Here is a 17,230-nt window from a genome sequence, read left to right as displayed (position 1 = left end):
GCAGACGTAGCTGGAATCTACACAGAGAGCAAAATGCCAGATTTTCATGTCTGCCAAAGTTGAGACATTGAGGTAGATGTTAGTCGTGGGAATCCTTGTGAAGCAGTCCTCAACGCCAACAAGCAGCACATGCTTGACTTCAACAAAAAAAAACACTGCAAATTCCCTGGCGCGGTCGGTGACAGTAATGCAGTGCCATGTATTCACTGTGGTGGGCTGTGAAAGACAGCATCTCACATTGGGGAGAGGCTGCTAACGAGTAGCACCTCTGCTCACCTGATGAGGAGTGTCAGAAGAGCACCCTGGAGAAGCGGAATGCTACATCTCAAACGCTCCTCGCCCCACAGCAAGCGAAGGACAAACACTGGGGTTTACATTTTAAAGATCCTTATTCTGCCGTGATAAATTGAGAGAGAACTTTCATGAAGGCCGTGCTTTTGCATGGTGCACAGTACAGCACTTTCACAGGTGACCAGGCTAAACCCCAAGAACGCCAGCCAGTCTCTCACAATCATGTTAAATGACGACACCAACCCACCCCCCACCTCCATGGTGTACATGCCTTGAAGCACCTCTTATTACATTTTGTTTAATTATTTCTCACAGTGAAGCATTGCAGATTTTGCCAGTGTGGGTTATAAGTTTTCAATAAAAACCACATGGGTGTTAATAAGTAGAAGGGCAGATGTTTTAGTATAATTTGCACTTGATTAAAAGTTATTTTATGTACAGTAGAGGTGTAAATGATTGACAGGTTAACCTACAAATATAGAATTCTTCAGTAAAAAAAAAAACAAAAACAAAAACTTGCTTTTATTTTATTATCAAAATCTCAATATGACAAAGAACCAGTAGGAAGGTAACGCTGACATAGGAGTGGTGGTACACAAGCATGACAGGCATAGAACATCATCAGAAGGCAACCTACTTCATCTCAAAAGTTCACAACTATGCAAAGCAACATCTAAATGAATTAGAGACATTTTAGAAGCATGTGCTGTGAGACTGATGAAGTAAAAATAGAACACTTTGGACACAAATCACCAAAGGTATGTTTGGCAGCATTTGATGAAAAGAACACCTTGCTGACTGCTACACATGGAGGTGGATCTGTTATGACTTGGGGCTGTGTGACAGTCAGACGCACAGAAAACACTACATAGGTAGATGGAAGAATAGATTCCACAAAATATCAGGAAATTCTGGAAGTAAATGTGACAGTCAAGAAAAGCTGAGGCTGGCCTCTACAACAACATAACACTTCAAAAAATATGTTAAAATCCATGTGAACTATTTCAAGAAACATAAGCTGAAGCCTTTGGAATGGCCCTCACACACCCCTGACTTAAACATCACTGAAATTCTATGCAAGATGGTCAACTACAAGTGTTCTGCAAAAAAGAATGGGTAAAAATTATGGCACGTGCCATAATGATTGTTTTATAGTTTCAATAACTGAGCATTAACCTCTGCACAAAGGGCTCCCGAGTGGTGCAACGCGTCTATCATCAGGAGATCGCGAGTCTGATCCCTGGTGATGCTACAGCCATGCGTAGCCAGGAGCCCAAGAGAGCACAAATGGCCTCGCTCTCTTTGGGCGGGTAGCATGGCCCCTCCTTCTCCCCCCATCACTCGACGTGATGGTAGACGCAGGCGTCTGTTAGCTGACATAACAGATCTTGTGGTTGGCGCTTTTCTCCGAGCGCGTCTGGCTGTCCCGTAATGTTGCATGAGCAGCAGTTCAAAAAGAAGCGGTGGCTGGTTTCACAGGTCTCGGAGGAAGCCTGTGATGGCCTTCACCCTCCTAGCGTTGATAGCATTATGTGACTGGGGAAGTCCTAACTAGTGGGTGGAATTGGAGACGACTAAATTGGGGAGAAAATTGGGTAAAAAAAATACCCCAAAAATTAAATAATTATAATAATAATTTTGCAGATAACTGTACCTGTATAATCAATAAGGCAGTGCTCACTATTAAGTGCCTATAAACTAAAATCCAAATGAAATAGCACTGATGCTCTTTTTTGAAATTATATGAGTCTATATGAGTCTAACACATTTTCCTTGTTGAGAAAATAAAAGACAAAGTATTTTTCTGTGAATTACCAAAGCTTTTGCAAGGCAAATGATTTGTCATTATCAAGCCAGTCTTCATCCAGCTCTGATCAGTGAATGTGTCTGAATGGAATCAATGAACAATTATATGAAAGTGATTATTCATGTCTTATTCTTTGACTTCAATTAAATATATAAATGTTATTGATGTTCAGAGCCTGGCTGCTGTACCAGAGTGAGCTACATTCTGCCATCCAAAGTCCCTATATAAGTGAAGGCCTGTTTGAAGGTGTCCACTGAAACCCTTAAAGAGTTAAAGCATCTGTTATGGTGAGCGGATCATGGACATCCGCTATGCTGTCAGACACAAGGTAAATATGGGGCAATGGCAGCAGGTGCACCAGAGAAGCCCTTCAATCACACAGGAGTGATTGTCAAAATGAAAGTATTTATTTCCATCATGGACCAAGCGCTTCATGGCTGCCATAGAGGATCATATCAAAGAGCAGGACTTACAGGTGTGACAATTCAAGATTTGGCTTTGGCAAGCACTGCAATGCAGACTTATTAAAATCATTCATATTCTCTGGTCTGTCTGTGTTTTGTTTTGAAAATGCTGTGATGGTTAGAGAATATTGTCTCAGGTGTTACAGACTACAGCTCTATACTTCACTGCTGAAAGGTAAAAGCTAAAAAGCTGAAAAGTCCACAAAAAATCAGCTGGACAGTCCTAGTAAATACATACAAAAGTTAAAAAAAAAGGTTTCTTTAGGAACGATTCCATAAAAGAACCACTTTAAGTTCTGTAAAGAACCTTTAGATTAACAGTCCTGTAAAAGAACCACTGTGGTGAATGAGATCATCATAAAACTTCTACACACTGTAAAGGTTCTACAATATGACCAAGAAGTGTCTTATTTTGCAGTTTAATCTTGTTTTCCATTTCAAATGTATTCTATTTCTGAATGACATGGTAAATTTAACAAAGTAGAAAACTGACAGTGTTATTTAGTTTACGCCACAAAGTACCTTTTTGAACATGAAAACACATCAGCATCATTCTGACTAAACACATCATTAATAAGCTCCTACCAATTTAAACTGTGTTCTGAATGAGCTTGCCTGCTCACTTGAGAAAAAAAAAATCATAATTCATTCAGCAGTAAAGGAAGCCTTGTGAATCTTTTATACAGTGATAGAAAACACGCTGGCACACAGAAAGCTGCAATTCCACCTGGTTTATATTTCAGCGTGTAGTGTCACATTGCTGTGATTAACACAGTCCATATACAGTTGTATGCAAAAGTGTGAATATCTAGATCAAATTATCATAAGGAATGGGGCTTTTAGGGAGGCTGCATGGGCAGAGTAGCTTTATTAGTGGACAGCAACCACCATCCACAGGTAGGGGTAAACATATTAGGCAGCAAAAGCCAGAAAACAAAAGCTCGGCTCGAATACAGAGAAACCACAAAGAATATGGCTGAGAAGTAATATAGAGAGGTTTCACAAACCACAAGGCCATACAAAGGCATATAAGATGCACACAGAATATGTCACAAGTCACAAGTGTGTGACAATGGAAGGGTGGAGGCAGCAAACAGCAGGAGATGGAATGAGCTATTCCAGACTGGGTAGATCCAGAGAGTCTTCCCAGATGGGGGGAAGCAACGTGACAACTACATGCTTTGTTAATTTTCTAAGTGAACAAAAGTAAACATGTACTTTAGACAAATCACACTGAAATATGGCTTTTGTCTGCAAATTTAAGCACACAACTTTATCTTCAAGGTTTAATATATTGAGGGGAAAAAAAACAAAACAAAAAAAAAACACAAAAATGTGCCATAACTTCCACACAGTTTCCTCAATACATTAAATTCAGCAAATAAACAGTAACAATGCTTTAAAATGAGCAGAAGTGTGTTCTCTGTAGGGAATGTGTACTTGTTCCACTTGAAAAGGGCACCCAAACTTTGGCATATGACTGTGTGATCACATCAAAATCCAATGGCACCGTTGTGCTACTCCATACTAAATCGAAGAGAGTCATACAGGGTCTTCAACATGGTCTGAGGTATGATGATCTAAAATAGACATCTGTAAGCGCTGAACACAGCACAAGGGCAGGCTGAACAAGTCAAACTTTCACTCAATAAAGCGATCTGCCTGAGAACTCTGCTGCTCAAGCTTAGCTCAGGTCAGCACAGCCAAGCACATGAAAAGAGAAGATCTCACACTCCAGGACCACGTTACCACCTCCCCCAGATGGAGGAGGACTAAATTTCTATCGCTGTAGTTTTACAGTGAGGCTCTGGGTTTGAACGTTTAAGCTTTCAGTCCATATTGGAAGAATAATTAGTCACTTAATTCTAAATGTAGAACACAGAGAAAGACAGAGAACAGCTTTATTACCCACTGTGGAAGTCACTGTGCATTCAGTGTGAGCAGTGCTAATTTGCCAGCCATATCTGATTGAGTCTTATCCTTAAATCGTTGTCATTTATAATAATTATAGCCAAAGATGGTGAAAATTATAGTGGGAACAATATTTCCTGTTTTCATCATATCAGGGGTAGACAGATATAAATATCTGCAGTGACCCCTCTGACCATAAAGCCAATAAATCTTGTTGCCAAAGCTACGTATTTGTGGCCATATTAATAGAAACATCTTTATTGTATATACATTGTATTTGCAATTATAAAGCATATTTCAGCAACAAAAAACAGTTGGGTGTTGCTTTGAAAAGACTTATCCTTAACAAGAATGGCTGTTGTCGTGACTGTGGTGCCCCCTACCCTGAAGTGGTCCACTCTGATGTCATTTTATGTAGGTTATGTGTTTAGCTACTGCTGTGATGGCCGTTCAATATAACAGCAGTTTACTTCACATGTTATTTAATCACAAGCTTGTGTCTTTGAGTGATTTTAGCAAACTCAATCAAAGGAATAGCGTCTATGATGCCAGTTGGACCATTTCAGCAGGGCGAGATCACCACAGTCACCAAACCAACACATTAGCTACTGCTGTAGTTACAAGTTAACAAATTCTGACAATATCAAAATTGATGCAATTAGTTCTGTATCTGACCAAACAGACTTGTTGAAAGGGAAAGATGGTAAATCAGGCTGCAGGCTACAGACTCTGCATTTTAACTGGCCAAAATTGTTATGGCCAGAGTGTCTACCCCTGCATCACACTAAAAATAAAGATATCACAAAAACAGATTTTTGAAGTGCTGCCAGGAACCACTTTTGGTTCCTTAAAAATCTTTTTGGTAAGCTTTACACTGTAGTGGCATGTTATGAGTTGCTTCCAACTGACAGCTGACAGTTACATGAACTGATTCAAAAACAAAACAAAAAAAGCTGCACCCAACACATTCAGTTACTCCAGGAGTTAGTCAAGTTGGCAGCTCTTCCTTACCTGTATATCAGACTTCTATCTATCTTTCTAGGGTACATTTGTATTTATGTATTTATTGTGTATATGTTAAGGCTTTGAAAAATTAATGCGTAGCCCTTACAGTTATAGTCTACTTAATGTTTCATTCATCCTACTCTAGAAGCACAAGCCCATCGAAGGGCACATCTCAGTTTCTCCTTCCGTGATAATTTTCAGTTTTTCAAAGCAATATGAGCTTTGTGGAAAAACAAGTGAATTCAAAAGAGGAGAAAATGTATCTACATAAACCACAACAGCAGCACAATCCACGGTTTTCCTAGACAACAACATTTACCATTACGCTTTGCGTGTCTTTGGAACGAGAATGGGCACGATTTCTGGTATGTGTTTGTTGTTGACAACCGACAGCGTACGGATTAGCTTCAAAGCTAAAGAGACTTATCATCAGCCAGTTATTAAACTGTGTGGCTAGCTGGGTTTTGCTTTTTGGATATAAGAAGATGGCAGTTGTTTCGCCGTGACATCATGGACAAGAATATTTAACAAGAACTGTAAGTGGTATCACCTTGTCTGTTCCTCATCCACTGAACCCATCCCAAGTCTGGGTTGATGACATGAAACTTTGGCCAGATGTCACGTGTCACATCTAATTGACATTATCAACTAGCTTGTTTTTCTGAAGGTGCAGACAGTGAGTAGCTGAGAAGTCCTCAAAGCACAGAAGCTTATAAATTTCTTCAAGGCAATAAAACTGGAAGGGTTCTGTGTTACAGGTGTGAACAGTTCACATTTCTCAGAGCAGAGGTATGGCCAGGCCAGTCCATCGGGAAACCTAACTACTCTGCATGGGTTAAGGTTCAAAACAACTGTGTAGTAGAGAGAGCAGGATGCTCTTGCATTATAGCCACATCGCTGCTGTTTGTGGAAGGTAGAGTTTTTATTATTGTTTTATTTTATTAATATTGTAATAACTCCCGGGGAAAAAAAATATATGGAAGTTTAGCCCATTCTAGAGGAACTACTGTGAACTCATGGAAACTGCCGTTGAGAACAGAAGAAAACCACGGACAACAAGGAAGCAGTCATTTAAACAGCAGTTAGCATTAGCTGGTTAGTTAAAAAAACGTTAGTTTTAAATAACTCACTTTGCTGCCATGGCTCAGGAAACTGACAGAATGAAAACTACAAACCTTGAGTCGTCTGGGTTATTTTCCTGTCCAGTAATATGGTTAGTTTATTGTTTTAAAGTGTTTTTTGTCATGATGATGTGATGTATTATCGCTATTTTGACTGTCTGTTTCATGAAACTTGAAACAGGTGCAACTGTAGTTTCAAGTGAGTTGCAGGAGCCTTTACATTTGGATTTCAGGGCTAATTTAGCTTCATGTAGGTTTCAACCATGAGAAACAACAACAGTACCACAGTCAGTAACCGTATAAAGGCATCCAAAATCTGTCAGTCATGCCTAAATAGGATCTGAAATTGGTCAGTTCAAATTAAGTGGTGCAAGCAATACCATTATGTTTAATAGCTCAGTTAGATCAATTAGCAAATCTTCAGCCTGAAACTTTCCTGCTGTAAGAGATTTGCAGCATCTATAACACTAGCTGTGAATTTAGCTGCCAAGTGAAGTGAGGTGGAGAGCAGAGACGGGCTACTTATGGGAAACCTCAGTGTCTCCCTTTTGGTTTTTAGATACATTTAAAGTTTTCATACCCTCCAGCCATGATGCAGCTCTGAGAGTAAAAAGAACAGGGAAAAAATCAATTCGATACACCTTGAAATTTTGTGATGATTAGGCAAAACAGGCTAACACCATGATATTCTCCTGTGACAGAAGAGGTAGAGAATATTTACAGAGGCAAGAGTGTTGAGAAATGCCTTTACACAGAGCAGAGACCAGCACTCACACACGCTCACAGACTGCAGAGATGCTCTACAGAGCAGACAGGGAGTGGAGAGGGTGCTGAATAACTGTAGCTCCATATACGGAGATTCACGTTATGGATGCTTCACTCTGAGCTGGTAGGGGGAACAGAAGACAGGCATGGACGGATTCCTCTGTGAAGGGCAGTAAGTGTGGATCAGTCATAAAATATGGCATGTGTAGTTTCACACACTAATGACAAAATGGAGTTAAGCAAAAAAAAAAAATTATTATTAAAATAATAAACAACTAAGGTGAGCGACATACATCACCATGATTTTTTTTAAGTGCATTTTCATATCACTAACACTTTACATTAAGGGTTCTAAATTAAAATTTAAAGTTTAATTAAATTTAAAGGTTAGGGACAAAATGACTAGACTCATCCTGCAGTGAGAACAGCAGTGGCAGTAATTTATTCAGAATTAGTAAAATAAGAGTGGTGACAAAGAGTCACTGAAGACAACTGAATCCAAACACATGCTTTCCTGATCACCTGGAGGGTGTGGCTGTGTTTATTTCACTTTCATAGCTAAAAGAAATTTGGATAAACTATATGGAGGATCACACTTGCATTCAATGTCAAAACTACCAGATATCAGTATGGTGGCTCTAAGATATGCTAAATCTAATCCATGTATTTGCTAGTACACAGTATAATATGAGGTCTAACAATGAATAATGTTACAGAGCAATATTAAGATTGGTTTGTGAGCTCAGACAATGTGTTCAACACATGGTGGCAATATAAGAGGAGAATGGTTGAAGAAGGGGAGAAAACTCTGGAGACAGAAATCTGGGCAGCTTCTTTTTGGACCTTGAAGGCCATACCCACTATATTAATGCTAGAATAGGACTGAGGAAGAGGAATGAGATAGGCTGGTGGGGAAAGCAGCAAACAGTTGATTTCTGCATAATAAAATCCTTTCAGCGATATATCTCTACATGCTTTTAAAATTTCCTTTGTACTCATGAACATTTTAGTCTGACATGCCTCTCAGCCAATCACAATCATCTCTATGTCTGTCAAGTGGAGGACAAAATGACTAGATTCATCCTGTAGTGAATACAGTGGTGGCAGTAAATTATTCAGATTTATTAAACTACAGATGCTAAAAGGGATGAAATTAGGGTTTGGTGGACAAGTAAGCAAAGCAAGACATATTACACATTTAAAAATAAGTAAATGGGTAAACTGTTAATTGATGGTTTAGTTTTTATAATGATCATCACAGTACATGGAGAGACAACAGTAATAATTATTAGTAAAAATACATGTTTTGTGAGGTAGCTGAATATGTGTAGGTGAAAACAATGGACAGTAAAGCCCAAGGAATGTCTTCTAATTAATGAAAAAACAGTAGATTAACTACCAACTAATTAAGAGGACAAACACAGAAGCAGAAGTTATTTCTCATGTTACTTCTTAACACTAGTAAATATATTGATTTCACTGGCAGTGTAATAAGCAGCAGGTAATACACGGGTAACGAGTAAATAAACTATGAACTAATAACGGACTAGTACTTAATTACTAGTTACTATTGTTAAGTACATAATTAGTTACTCATACAATAATAAACAGGAGGAAGTGCTATATTGTGAGATGCTGGCGCTGGTATAAAGATGTAGGCATGAGGCAATTAATCAACAAAATAAGATACCAGCAAAATAAGCTGAAATCAAACAAGCTATTTAGTGCCAAGTAGTTCCTAAACACTGGACATTGTTGTTTACTACCTGTCTGTCTTTATGATACATGTATATGCTTAGTGTTCTAAAAGCACTGACGATAGTCGTAATATACTCACATTTATCACAGTATCAATAATAAACCATGCTAGTATGAACTATTCATTATACGTCCATTATATTTCCACATTTAGAGAATGTCAACAGAGAAGGAAGCTCATCATGGCATCACTAAATTGAAGCTCAGTCCTGAATGTATTTGAAACAGTATTACGCTGTGCAGTCATTTCATCACTGTGTATACATTTCAAACCATTTATTATTATACATTAAACTGCTGTCAGAATATTAATGATGTGACGACCTGACACAAAAATGGAGTCTTTAAATAGTGCATAGCAAGCTTTGATGTATTATTCATCTACAGAACAAGAAACATAGACAGGATGAGGCAAACATATGCCCTGTAGATATCTATTACTTTAAATATGATGCTGCCATTGTTCTGCCGAGACGTTTGTCAGCAAAGATAATTCCCTTTGACAGACTCACTTTGATATGAACCATCAAATATGCAAGTCTTTTGTTTGAACTTAAAATGAGAAGTGAAAACCACAGCTGTTACTAATGCTTAAAATTGCAGCCGTCTGAGGTGATATTGTGTATATTTGTGTTTATATCGGTACACGCATGCGTTTGCAAGACACGTGCAGATCAGCTCAGTCATTATACCTTGAAGGCATTCTGGCCTGTGTTGAATGGAATAATAAAGTGTCTGTACGTAATTGGACAGTAATGCAATTTTTGTTGTTTTAGCTGTACTCCTCCATACTGAATACGACATAAAACAACGACAATGAGGTGCGGAACATCATATTTAATTCCAGTACATTTACATCTATAGTGAACGAACCATATAGGACAGTCTTAAATACACAGTAACAAAAACAGCTTGTTTTATTCTAAGGAATAAATAGGTTCGAAATCATCATGTAATGATCATGTAAAGGTATTATGATGGTTTTTACATACACTGCTCAAAAAAATAAAGGAAACATTCAAATAACACATCCTAGATCTGAATAAATGAAATATTCTCATTGAATACTTTGTTCTGTACAAAGTTGAATGTGCTGACAACAAAATCACACAAAATTCATCAATGGAAATCAAATTTATTAACCAATGGAGGCCTGGATTGGGAGTCACAAACAAAATGAAAGTGGAAAAACACACGACAGGCTGATCCAACTTTGATGTAATGTCCTTAAAACAAGTCAAAATGAGGCTCAGTATTTTGTGTGGCCTCCACGTGCCTGTATGACCTCCCTACAATGCCTGGGCATGCTCCTGATGATGGTCTCCTGAGGGATCTCCTCCCAGACCTGGACTAAAGCATCCGCCAACTCCTGGACAGTCTGTGGTGCAACGTGACGTTGGTGGATGAAGCGAGACATGATGTCCCAGATGTGCTCAATCGGATTCAGGTCTGGGGAACGGGCGGGCCAGTCCATAGCTTCAATGCCTTCATCTTGCAGGAACTGCTGACACACTCCAGTCACATGAGGTCTAGCATTGTCCTGCATTAGGAGGAACCCAGGGCCAACCACACCAGCATATGGTCTCACAAGGGGTCTGAGGATCTCATCTCGGTACCTAATGGCAGTCAGACTACCTCTGGCGATCACATGGAGGGCTGTGCGGCCCTCCAAAGAAATGCCACCCCACACCATTACTGACCCACTGCTAAACCGGTCATGCTGAAGGATGTTGCAGGCAGCAGATCGCTCTCCACGGCGTCTCCAGACTCTGTCACGTCTGTCACATGTGCTCAGTGTGCACCTGCTTTCATCTGTGAACAGCACAGGGCACCAGTGGCGAATTTGCCCATCCTGGTGTTCTCTGGCAAATGCCAAGCGTCCTGCACAGTGTTGGGCTGTGACCACAACCCCCATCTGTGGATGTCGGGCCCTCATACCATCCTCATGGAGTCGGTTTCTAACCAATTGTGCAGGCACATGCACATTTGTGGCCTGCTGGAGGTCATTTTGCAGGGCTCTGGCAGTGCTCCTCCTGTTCCTCCTTGCACAAAGGTGGAGGTAGTGTTCCTGCTACTGGGTTGTTGCCCTCCTCCGGCCTCCTCCACGTCTCCTGGTGTACTGGCCTGTCTCCTGGTAGCACCTCAAGCCTCTAGACACTACGCTGACAGACACAGCAAACCTTCTTGCCACAGCTCGCATTGATGTGCCATCCTGGATGAGCTGCACTACCTGAGCCACTTGTGTGGGTTGTAGAGTCCGTCTCATGATACCATGAGTGTGAAAGCACCACCAACATTCAAAAGTGACCAAAACATCAGCCAGAAAGCAGAAAGGTACTGAGAAGTAGACTGTGGTCCCCACCTGCAGAACCACTCCTTTACTGAGTGTGTCTTGCTAATTGCCAATCATTTCCACCTGTTGTCTATTCCATTTGCACAACAGCTGTGAAATTGCTTGTCAATCAGTGTTGCTTCCTAAGTGGACAGTTTGATTTCACAGAAGTTTGATTTACTTGGAGTTATATTGTGTTGTTTAAGTGTTCCCTTTATTTTTTGAGCAGTGTGTATAAACCCACACAAAAGTGTGCTCACTGCACAAAATACAAAAGAAAAGAAAATTTTGGATATAGCCCCTTTGCAATTGTCCTGTTTAGTACTTAGTTGCAAATCCTTTCAAATACGTAACTGAACTTTGAGCTCCATACACACCACCAGCAACTTGTTCAGTAACTTAAATGGATGCTCAGTGATGTTCTAGTCAAGTTACTTGACTTGGCCATTTTATTTTCCAGTTTTTGTGGTGTTTGGTTGGTTCTGAGCAGTTAAGATGTTTCTGTACATTTTCAAATTCACCCTGCTGTTGCCATCAACCATTTCTATGAATGAGTCTGTACCGATGGCAGATATCCAAGCCATGGACACTACCTCCACCATGTTTCACAGATTATAAGCAGATCTCATGGATCATAAGCAGGTCATATTTCTTATGACTACATCCTGGATGGTGCTCTTTGTTTGCATAATAGTTTTTTCTTTGTGAATGTACGTATTTTTGCAACATCCACTAGTGTGGTCTCCCATGATCTGTCAGTTTATTTGCTATTGCATTTTGGTTTCTTAGCAGTGTACCAAACAGTTGATTTTGAGACATCTACTGGTTTGGCACAGCCTCTAATTGATTTTTTCACCCTCATAATGGCCTGCTTTACTGACGCTGAAAATCCTTGGGCCTAATGTTGACAGAAAAGAACAGGAGACTCCAGATGAAAATGTCACATCTATAATCAGCTCTAGACCTTTTCTTAGCTCTGCTGAGCATGAACTAACGATGCAACAACAACAACCAACAGACAATAAATAAATAAATAGAAAAATAAATAAATAAACCACACACCAGCCATTTAGAAAATAAGCATGGCGGTTACAAATGACAATAATACAAAATTCACATTCTCATTCTGTTGTACTCTTCCTTATTTACATCGTAGAATAACAAATGTACATAGTAACATGTGTGAGTATGATCATCTCATCCAGTTAAAACCCCTGAAGCTGTGGACCTATCAAGACCAATGTGTGAGTCATGCTGGGTGACTACTGTCCAGCATACAGACGCGGCCACAATATCATCAATCCCCTCCACACTTTGGATATATATTTATTTCACACTTTATTATTTTTGTCATCCAGTCAAAAAAAGTAGAAAAGGAAAAAATATATAAATAACGGAAGTCACCCCAAAGACCCTGAGCAGAAGAAAGAGAGATGGGGGGAGAGAGCTCAGCAGAGGAGAACTGTATGGGTAGATTATAGCATTCCTGCTACAGGGATCATTTGGCCTCTGAAATGAGCTGCTAAACTCACGGAAACTGCACTGAAGTCTCATTATACCCACAGAGCTATAGACTAGATTAATACAATCAGGGCTCCATAAAACCCTGCAGTTCTATGCCTCCATCTAAATGAACCTAAACTCTAATGCTAACTAATGTAATAGTGCTTTAGCACCCAAGCCTTGCATACATGGCATCATTAAAAACAATGTGTATGCAAGTAAATTAAACACAGGCAATGATAAATTAGAAACAGTTCGTCAATTAGTATTATTAGTATTGACCTTGTTCTATACCTACCAGCTAAGCAACACTAAAACTACAAAATAACCCATTTAATCCCCTTCTTCCCTGCACACATCAAAAATGCCCTCATGCGTTCAGCCCGACATCTTGCCGTTTGTTGGTTTTTATTGGAGAAATAAACAGAATCAGCTCTGTGGATTTAAACAAGAAACTCCCAGCTGGAGACTGTTAAGAGGGTAAACAATCATGTTTACCTGCCAAAGAATGCATTTTGATCATATGAGGCACTATAAAACGGAGAAAAAAACCCCCAAAAAAACAAAAAACAACCCCTTAGTTTCAAGAGGTGCTACTGAATAGACTTAACATTCTATGATGTATGTTTACAAAAGAAATGATCCTATAAAGAGCCTTTCTAACAGATAAAATCTCTTAACCTATGCCTGTTACTTAATGTCATACAGACTCGCTCATAATTTTACCATCAAGGGACTCTGTTATCTCTACTTTTGACCACAACTGTAGCAGGCTAGTGTAAGTCTTCAGTAAATGTAATGGACAGAAAAGCAAACTGGATCATCAGATAAGTGGACAGCCCTGCCCAGAAGGCAATAAGACCAATACTGCTTATTCTGCAAAGCCTAATCTCTCCTTTCGGACTAATTATTGGACCACAATACACGGGCGTAAGAGGAAACAGTTTGTAGAACAGGAGAGAATATTATCTTTTCTATCTTGTGAGTCTGTACATAAATCATCGCCTTTGGAAGACACAGAAGGATCCTCCAAACAGCCTTTATTCTCCCACTTACCAAGCAAAGAAACACAAGACGCGGTGTAATATTACAAGTCTTAGCTTTCAGCAAAGAAGAGTGTTATTACACCAAGCTTTTGCAGAGCTGACTGTCTTCCATTAAACTATTAGTTTTTGCAATTAACTTCCAATGTACTCTTTGGCACAGCACCGTGAGGCCCAAAACCCTCTCCATGACGCTCCTCGCCTGCAGCAGGCTGTGACTCCTCACTGCCCCAATTATAACTGGTATCACAGCAGGGAATTATCTTGATATAAAGGTGATATCCTAAAGTTGTAGGCCATTCGATCATGGCTACTCAGAAACTAAATCTCATCAGTGTCTTTCGGCAATGCGAATGTAACACAGAATAGCCTTCCTATGCTCCCTAGATTCAGATTTAGATAAGGGCTTAGCACTCGCTAAGATTGCAATCGGAAATTTCGAGCTCAAGCGACGGGAGGCTGCAGATGCAGCGTGGGAGTTCAAACTAGACATCTGGGATTATTCAGAAAAGTGTCCGTCAGTTGAGACATGCTGTTGTGTAAGCATTATGATTCACATCTTTAAGCTGCAGAGCCTACACAGCCAGGTATGACTGACAGGCACACTGCAACAAGACAAACACTGATATCAACACAACAGCAAATAAAACTTCATCGTTTAAAGACAAAATAATGTACTCAAAAACATTAAAAGTAAAATGTTATGGATTTCCTTGAAATCAACATCCTGCTAAGTCTTAAAAGCTTACAAATGCAGCTAACACTGAGGCTCGGCAGCAATTTAACAGCATCTACTCAGAGCAGTGTGTGGAACAATTCATTTTGTCTGCACTTGTTCGACTCCTTTCTGATCAAGATCCTCACAGTTCAAGAACATGTATGGAAGAGTAAATCATATCTGTAAGTCACTGAAGTGCAGAACCGATCCTTTGGAACTGCATTATGCTAATATATGCTATGTAGACCCTGCTGCTGTCAGTGCAGTCAAGGAGTTGAACATTGTGAACAAATATTCACAGTATCAATGAAAAATGAGCAGCTTCTGCATAGAAGTAATTCACACTGCACATACAGTCAAAGCCATAATTATAGCCTTCCTTGGTAAAGATGGGTGGAAAAATGTCATGTAAAAATTGTCTTCGCGATTAATTATCTTAAACTGAACGTATGAGGGAAAAACATTAAATTGAGGTGAAGGTCAGCCTAAGAAAACAAAAATATTAAAAATATATATATAAATAAAATAAAACAATTATTTAAGGCCACTTTAGTGTTCATGAACTCTTAAGCGGTCATTCATGGCTTTCTGTTTACCTAGGGAATACATATAAGGTGCTACTGAGGCCAAATTCTTAAGTCCTTCAACACCACGAGAAAGATAAGACAATACGGAAATAAAATGAGTAAAGAGTAAGCTGACAGTCACAAATCAGGCAACGACTATAAAAAATAGGTACATGTCTAAAAGCACCCATATCTACTGTAAGGGCAGCGATTAAGAAGTTTAAAACATCCTGAGATGTAGGGAACCTGCCCAGAATAGAAAAAGAAATCGCTCCAAGGATCACTGATCTTCAGGTGATGGTTACATTGTGGTGTAACATGGTCCACAGAAGTACAATCAGAAGAGAAATGCAAAGCCAACGACATATTTATAAGGCCAGAAGGAATATTTTCTTTCATCTAGCCACAAATGTAAGTGCCTGGAGTTCACTAGATTTTACTGAAACTTGACTGGACTGGAACCAGGTTCTATGGACAAATTTTTGCAAACACTTTGGCGTAAAGACAAAAACAATCTCTGGCCCACTGTTAAGTATGATGGAATATCTGATGTTTTTGGAGCTGCTTTTCCTCTCAAGGCCCTGACAACCTTGTTAGGACATGTAAAATCACAGACTCCAGCAAGTACCAGGAGGCTTCATATGAAGTCTAAATGGCTGCATCTGCCAAAAAGCTAAAACTGGGTTATTGTTCCAAATCCACACAAAAATGGTTCAATAATCAGAGAACAGATGTTTTGACATGGTCATCTTAGTTCTCTGACCTGAACCACACTGAAAACCTGTTGGGACCCTGGAGGATCTGGAAAGATTCTGTATTGAACAATGTGATAACCAGTAATACTGGTTATATTGATAATATTACTCCAATAGCTTTAGCTATACAGTGATTTACTGATACGATTTTCAATTTTTTGTTGTCACATTTCTTAAACTCAAAGATCTCAAAGAACTCTTGAATATTACCAGTTTTGCAGTTTTGTGGGTTTCTGTTAATTCGCTCTTATATTTCTTATCCTTTTCACTTAGTCTTTTTTGTTACAAACTAATCCTAATGCTAAAGGTTTATAAGGTTGACACCCTTTTACATTGCTTTTGTTTTCCTTGAGGTTAACAGTTTAGGCTAAATTGCAAACACCTGTATGCACCTGTAAATCTTGCCAAAAAAGAAAGAAAAATGATTTTTTCAATACTAAAAAATCTGTGGAACATCATGCTATTGGCCCAAAAATACATTGGTCTATCCCTAATATGTACCAAATAGCTGTGTATAAAATTGCTCCAGTATGTCTGCAGGTGTGGATCTTTTTGAAATCCTTTGCATACTTTTCATTTTTGACTATCTGCAGTATGAAAATGATTTTTTTCCTCCAGTTCAACTGTGACAGTTGATCTTTATTAACGAAAGCTGTAAAAGGCCCTGCCAGACACCTGTACTGTATTTTAATAGAACCCATCAAAGCTCTTTTTTCACGTCTCTCCTAAAAAAGGCACAGTCACATCCATGTCATATTAACATTTCAATTACCCGATTCTTGTACTGACACAAAGGGAGAGAGATGGAGGCTATTTCACAATAGAAGCACATGAATCACTGCACATTAAAATGCATTTTTCCCCCAGATAAAGTGAAGCAGCACAGGGGGGCAATAGAGGAACAGCCAGGCTCAAATGGAGCCGATTTCTCTATGGCACAGGCTGATAAGCAGAACGTACCACCCAGTTTGTCTATACATACACACACAAACTCATCCCACTGAACAAAGAAACCCAATTTGTTTCCTTATTTGAATATGACGTGTAATTTGGAATATTTATTAATCTCATCACACTACAATATCATAGATATTCACTCAGACATAAAATGAAGCTATAACTTTTGCTTGATCGACAATTGAGGTGGAGCATTATATGGTGTAATTATGAAGAAGTCGCAGGTCATTTCAG

At 39.3% G+C, this 17,230-nt stretch overlaps 1 protein-coding gene across 6 annotated transcripts in view; it reads right to left on the bottom strand.

Annotated features, from left to right (window-relative positions):
• The window catches only part of ntm (neurotrimin), a 420,957-nt gene that overhangs the window by 11,924 nt on the left and 391,803 nt on the right, over nt 1–17,230 (bottom strand). The gene's annotated exons all lie outside the window — the stretch shown is intronic.

This window comes from Pygocentrus nattereri, chromosome 18 (assembly GCF_015220715.1).
Source record: "Pygocentrus nattereri isolate fPygNat1 chromosome 18, fPygNat1.pri, whole genome shotgun sequence".
NCBI lineage: Eukaryota > Metazoa > Chordata > Actinopteri > Characiformes > Serrasalmidae > Pygocentrus > Pygocentrus nattereri.
The sequence above is the reverse complement of the archived record's forward strand: the minus strand, read 5'-3'. Positions and strand labels throughout refer to the sequence as shown.